This window comes from Metopolophium dirhodum, chromosome 1, assembly GCF_019925205.1.
Source record: "Metopolophium dirhodum isolate CAU chromosome 1, ASM1992520v1, whole genome shotgun sequence".
Lineage (NCBI taxonomy): Eukaryota > Metazoa > Arthropoda > Insecta > Hemiptera > Aphididae > Metopolophium > Metopolophium dirhodum.
The window spans coordinates 37,626,812-37,634,408 of NC_083560.1; positions in this window are offsets into that span (position 1 = coordinate 37,626,812).

The window sequence follows — 7,597 nt, forward strand, 5'->3', positions numbered from 1 at the left end:
AAACGTCGGTAATAGCCTGACAGACCCAAGAATGATTTGATTTCCTTAGCACTTGTTGGCGTTGGAAATTTTACTACGCAATCAATCTTTTGTGGGTTAGGCCTTACTCCTTTGTCGGTTATAACATGTCCTAAATAGTTCACTTCTTTTCGCATGAATGAACATTTTGACGGTTGGAGTTTGAGGTTTGCTTCTCGTAATCTGGCGAATACTTCTTTTAATTTCCTTGAATGATCTTCAAGGTCTAGGGCATAAATAATGATGTCGTCCAAATACACAAATGCTTTGATCCCATTCAATCCCGTTAATACGGAATTCATTAGACGTTGGAAAGTGGCTGGAGCTCCCTTCAACCCGAATGGAACTCTTAAAAATTCGAAATGACCTTTGTCCGTAGAAAAGGCGGTTTTATTGCAATGATCTGGGTGCATTTTGACTTGATGGTACCCTTGGGCAAAATCCAACGTAGTGTAGTACTTGGATTTTCCCAATTGGTCCAGAATTTCTGTAATGTTCGGTAGAGGATACGCGTCTCCTGTTGATATCTGGTTTAACTTTCTGAAGTCCACGCACACGCGATACTTCACGACTCCGTTTTCATCAGGCTTCTTGGGAACTACGAGTAATGGCGCATTCCAAGGGCTTTTGCTCGGGGCAATAATGTTGTCCTCCTCAAGTTTCTGAATTTGTCTGTCAATTTCTTGTCTATGCTTAAAAGGCAACCGATATGGACGTACATTAATCGGTTGTGCAGCCTCACTTGTTTTGATCTCATGATAAATCTGGTCAGTGCAAGATAGTTTATCTCCGTCTAGATGGAAGATATTTGAGTATTCCTCACATATTGGCATAAGAGATTCTCTTTCTTCTTGGTTTAGATGATCCAAATTTAATTTTTCCCTTAGGGTTCCTAAACGGCCTTGTCCGCTGATTTTTTCTGGTATGTTCTGAGTTGCATAAACATTAACTTCATCAAACTTATAGATAGTAATTGATTTCGTTTGTGCTTGGGTAAGTTCCACTGAAGATTCCGTGGGATTAATCACCGCTATGAGTATCTGATTCTGGTGCACTTGGTTAATCGTATTACTACATAGGATATTCTCTGAAACCTTTTGAGCTGGGATTAAAAGTGTTTCACCCTCTTGATATTCTGTGATAGGTATTGCGATTAAAGTTTCTGTTCGAGCTTGGATTTTCATGTTATCGGTATCTGGTACTATTAATTCGTTAGTTTGATAATTAATAATCGTATGGTTCCCTATTATAAAGGGTTTTCCTAAAATTCCATCTTGTGTAATGGGAAAGTTGGAATGTACTAATTGAAATTCTACTTGCATCATACGCTCGCCAATTTGAATACTTATAGTTGTCCGTCTTAATGTTGGGACTAACTGTTCGTTGATGCCCTTTAAATAGTAAATGGTATCTTCGTATACCATTACCTGATCCAAAAGTGAACAAATTTTAATTAGATTGAGATCACTTCCTGAATCCAGTAAAAATTTAGCATTGGGGTTAATTGTCTGAGAGGTTCTGCATGTAAAAGTATTATCTGTTAAATTTGACTTCAATGTGAAGATTCTGGAAATGATATGGCGGCGCTTTTTATGCTCCCTACCGGACGTCCGCCGGAAGCGCCCGGTTGATTTTGGTTTTCCGAAGCCTCTGCTTGAGCTGCTTCATTCCTTTTCCCGGTAACATATTTTAATTTCCAGCATACATCTTTTGTGTGCCCCGGTTTTTTGCAGTACTGGCACGTGATAGTGTTCACTGTAGCTTTGGAGGTTCCGTGTGGCGTGCTGGAATTTTTTGATTGATTTGTGTTGTTACCTCGGTTGGATCTACAATCGCGGGCCCAATGTCCTGGTTTATTGCAAATGTTGCAAGAACCATTTGGCTTTTTCGTTGCCACCGAGTTTCCTTTGTACAGTTTCTTGGATTCTTCGGATGACATCCTAATCCGTTCTTTCTCTCGGGCGGCTTGTATTGCCTTATCTAAAGTAAGCGGGTTTCTCGCCTTAATGTAGTCCTTTAGGTTCCCCAAGCCTTCCATAAAGACTTGAATTACCTGTCTCTTAATAGAAATTTCCATCGCTTGAGCAATTTCTGGTGAAAAGTCTGCAGTTTCCTGTTCAATGATAAGATTTTGTAAAGCTTCTACTCTCATGGAGTAGGTCAGAATATCTTCACCATTTTTTTGTTTGATGGCGTACAATTCTAAAAATAGATGTTGTGTGGTTCGCTGGGGTTCTAGACTTGTTTTAAGTGTTTCTCGTAATTCTTCCCATGTGTCGAATGTTTTAAACTTTGTTACCTGCCTCACTTTCCCGGTTAACCTGGTTTGGATTGCCTGAAGCAGTCGTGGAATTGCCGGTTCCACTACACATGACACAACAAATTCGCATTTTTCAAGGAAAATCTCTAAATTTTCGGTGTCTTTTCCATCAAATGACTTTGGTAGTAGCCTAATCGCATCTTGAAGTCCTATTTGATTATTTGATATCGATTCTCCATGTCTCGAACTGGTGCTATCTCTTGTCTTCATGATTTCCTGAATCTTTAGATCAATTAATTGGCTTAAATCTGGATTATTTGAAATGTCTGTGTTCAACTGTGGTCCTAGTGCACCACTCTCTGTTGGTTGATCTTTATCTCCCATTATTTCCAATGGTTTTTGATTTACAAAAAGCTTAATTCCTTGGTTTGTCGATTCAACTGTGTCGCTTGAAGACCAGTCTAATAGTTTTTCTTGATTGGTCTGTAGAATTTTTGTGTTCTGGGAATTTTCTGAATTTTCTGTTGAAGTGGTTTCGAAGGCGACGTGAATTAAACTTTTGTCTATTTTTCTAAGTTCTTCGTTAACTTCGGTTAAAAGACTATTTGTTGCTACAGACAAATCCGCCTCCTTAATAAGTAAATGGTCGACGGAAAGTTCGTGTATTTGACGCTCGGAATTTGGATTGTCGGGATTGGAGCACCTTACAGGTAAACTTACTCTTGGTGTAGGGGTAGGGGTATCAATAACGGACGTGTTAGCCCCCTTGGTGGTTGAATCCTTCCCCGAATTTGCGCTCATTAAAGTTTGCCTAAGAGTTTCCTAAAATGTTTATTCTCTAATCGTAAAGAGATATATAAAAAAAAAGAATTCGGAATAAGAAACACTGAGAACATGTGTTTACAAAGAAATACCTTTTTTCTACCATAGGTTTATGTTAATATACGATGTATAATAATTTATTATCCTATGTTTGTAAAAAAAATTATTTAACTATAAACAGAGCTGAAAACTTAATGCTAAATACTCACGACCACCACAATTGTTCGACTATAATGGATTGAAATGTTCAGTGTTCGTCTGCGTCTGGTCGTTGTGATTGATGCTGAATGCTCTGGTATATGACGTCGAATTGATCTCGGAACAATAACACGTCGAATATCCTCTTCGACACCTTAACCACTTCAGAACGATGTTCTACGCCCCGAAACTGCTGGCGCGGGGACCAATAATTAAATATTGGGTTTCGCTTTGACGATTAAGTAACGTAAATATATCGTTATATTTTGATATAAATTCGTTACGGCGGCGCTATCGTGTTTATAAACAACGAGGGCGGCGCGCGGCGGCTCTGATATCGTATTATCGTAACAGCTGTGTTGTCGTCGGTTTTCAAACGTCGGCGGCGGCGACACGGATGTCGTCACAACCACGACGGCGGCGGCAACACGTACGCCAGGCCCACACACACACGGCGGCTGCCTGTCGTCAATTTTTTTTTTTTTCTCGACGGCGTATGTATGTGTTACACCACGCCGGGAATTTGCTGATCGCGCGTTTATAGAGACTCGTTCACACGCAACCGTTTGCATGTATATATACACACCATATAGATGTATATAAAATATATAAAATATTATAAAATAATAATATCTTATACTATTAGTGTTACCTTACGCCACTTGTGTACAATGTTCTGTTTCGGATGGATACGCTTTTGTTCGTTTCCTTTTCTTCTAATATATTGTTGAAAGTCTAGTTCGGCTATTGCTCGTGTTAACGGGATACTGATATTTGTCGTGATCCCACCGCTGCCACCAAAAATGTTACGGATCTCCCTGGAGGTCCGTGCACAAATAAAAACAACGAACACTTTCGAACTAATTACTACTCTCTATATTTAACTTGAAAAGAAAAACTTACAATGCACTTAATGAATTATTTAATGTTTTATAAAAAATGGTCTGACAAATATAATGTTCTGGTGCGAATCACAATGTTCCGTCTACTGCTCTGAAATGCCACTGGCACGGCTTGCTATACGAGCCGTGCCTGTAGCCAGCGCTTGCCTGGAATTGCTGTCGCAGCAATTCCAGACAGTCGCCGTCGTACAATATTATATTATACACTATTATATATATACTAACTAATATAGCCAGGGGTTCTTAACAATAGGTGAGTCCAATTGTAGACACCAATAAGTCATTTATGACTTTAAGTTGGAATACCGTCTCTTCAAACATGATGGACCGGTCCTTTAACGATGATATTTTTATAAGGTTCGGTTCGCTCCCTGAGTCCAGAAGTAACAATGAGGTTCCGTGGATAGTCTGAGAAAAATGGCATGTTACATGGTCTCGTTCTAATTCTGACTGGAAGTAGAGGATTTGGTTGGAACGGCTATTCGAATTTCGCCAACCGGACGTCCACCGTTAACTGCTGGTTGTTGCTGGTTTCCCTGATTCTCTGTTTTCTTTGAATTTACATACTAATGCTTCCTACATTCTATGAGTAGGTGTCCAGGCTTCTTACAATAATTGCATATGATCATTGTTCTACTACCACTCTCTCAGATGGTCCGTTTGGTGGTTTTGAAGATTTCTGATCTTTAGTGCTGTGACATTCCTTAGCTGAATGTTCAATTTTTCCACAGTTAAAACACGTTAACTTGACTTTCGGGAAATAGCTTGCCTTCGGGGTTCCAATTTAGAGTTTCTTTGATTCAGTGTTAGATCGTCTGCTCTTTCATCTTTTCTCGCGGCTTGTATCGCCTTTTCGAGAGTCGGAGGAGTACGAGCTTTTATGAAGTCCTTTAATGCCCCCAACCCTTTAATAAACACTTGGACAGTCTGGGCCTTTAGACTAGCTTCTAATGCTTTCGACACCTCCACTGATTTTCCACTTGTTTCCTGTCCCAAGATTAAGTTGTGTAATTATTCGATGCGGGTTGAATAAGCCATTACGTTTTCTCCATTTTTTTGTTGGCTATGATACAATTCCAAGAACAAATGAGTCTTTGTTCTTTGTGGTTCTAACGCCATTTTTAATGCTTCTCTAAGTTCATGCCATGAAGAGAAAGATAAAATTTAACTGCTTGGCGTGCTTTTCCTGTCAGTCGCACGATGATACCTTGCAGTAGTCTTGATCGTGCCGTTTCACTTGCACACGAGATTGCAAACTCACATTTTTCCAAAAAAATATCTGTGTCTTCTTGTTTTTCTTCTTGTTTCAACCGTAGAGCTTCTTCTAACCCTATGGTGTCGGTTGGTTCTATTGCACGAATGGTGGCATACCCTGCATCACCATTACGTATGAATCCTTGATTTTCTGCTGTTTTTGGTTCCTGGTGACTACCATATTGTGAATCCGCAGTCCTCACTCCCTGTGAGAGCGATTCACGTAGGTGTTTTTGTGTTTCGTTTGGTGATTGAGCATTTTCATCATTCACTGACATACCTGTTCCTGCGATAGTCTGATCTAGTAAGTTAGTTATAAGGGAGTGGTCCGTGCTTGTCAATACTTTGTCCACACCCCTGATAGTCTGATCAACGTTCTTAAAAAAATTATCTGTTTCCTGAAGTTGAGCACAAAAGAAAGTAGATGTTAGATCTAACAAAGGTTTTTCAGATTTGGGTAGATCTGGGTTAGAGAATGTCACGGGTAAACTAGTGCGTGGAATAGAGCTTGGGTGTTCAATCGGATTTTGAAAATTTTGAATTGCGATTTCTACTAGAGTTTCTGTACTATCACCTAACTCAGGTGTAGAGGTTCGAGATTTTGAAAGGTCGCTATGGTCACTTATGAACGAAATTTAGATCACTTAAATGTAATTAAATACTCCGACTGATACTAAACCTTTTAAAACTAATTAAATACTAGCGTTACTGCTATTCGTATATATTGGTACAAACAAAAAAAAATCTTTTTATTACTCACGCGACTGCTACTGAAATCCCTTGCATGATTCCTATTTTTTTTTTCACTTGAATTTTCGTTTGATACTCTGTACGGATGCTCGGATTACTATGCACTGCTACTCAGCTTGGCTGGACACTGGATCCACGAAAAATTGATGACGACTTTCCTCTACGACCGCTTTTGAGGAATCGCCGTTCGCTAGCCCCTGAAAAACACAGGAAGACAGGGTAGAGCGGGAAAAGCGTATTTCAGGCAAAAAGGTAGTGCTAAAACCGAGCGTGAACACCGGCACACCGGTGAAGTTCGACAAGGGCGACGTAGTCTATTACAAAGCACACCACCTATCGAAGGCACATAAAGATTTTCACGCCGGGTCTACACCTAAGTGGTGGGGACCGGTAAGGCTTGCAGAACAGGTTGGAAAAGAAGTTTTCCTTACCGACCAACAGCGTCCGCGAAAAATACATGTGTCTTGCCTAAAACACGCACCCATAGAAAAAAAACAATAAATTAACAATTGTCTGTACTAACTGCCATTTACAGACAACATGAACGGCCAACAGCAAGCTGAGAAGTGGCAGCAGGTGGCCGACCTAATCCAACAGCTGGGGCTGGTGTCCAGTGGCCAAGAACAGCCACGAACAGCCGCCCAGGTTGCAAGGATGACTACCCGCCACCTACTGCAGGATCCTGTGCAGGCGGCTATCTACAACTGGGGCTGGGAGACCGTACGGCGGACATTCAGCGGAGGCTGCATCCACAACAGGCCGCCACCACACACACTAGCCGCACCACGTTGACCAAGCCACGCACAACGGTAAACGCACCTACCCCCGTGACGCCTAAGGAGCCGACAACGGTACCCAGGTCAACGGGGGTACCCCTCGTACCGACGATAAAGGTGAAAACGGGGGCGCAGCTGGCACAGAACCGAAAAAAGTTCCAGCAGCTCAAAGAGAAGAGGAGGGCCAGGGAACGTGAGGCAAGCCAACAACACCGGCTTGCCAAGCAACTTGCGCTAACCTCAGACCCGGAAGCAACCAGCACGCCTCCATCTGAACCAACACCGCCAGTAGCGATGGAGGTGGATCAATCAGCGCCCAAGGGCACAACACCCGAGGAGCTGGTACCATCCACCAGCCAGAAGCAGCTCAGCCAAACCGCGGCCCTGGACACACAATCTGTGGAAGCATGGCTGGAAGCTCCGGGCCTATCACTAGAGGGGCTACCCGATGTAGAGAGCGTATACCCACAACCGTTCTTCACCCCGGTAGGGTCCCCAAACCAAACATAGGACAACATGGGTAAGGCAAGCCTACCTCAAGCACCAGCAAGAGGTAGCGCAAGCCGGCCAACCCGCGACGGGACGCCGACACCGGTACAAGTACCCCGTGTGGTGGT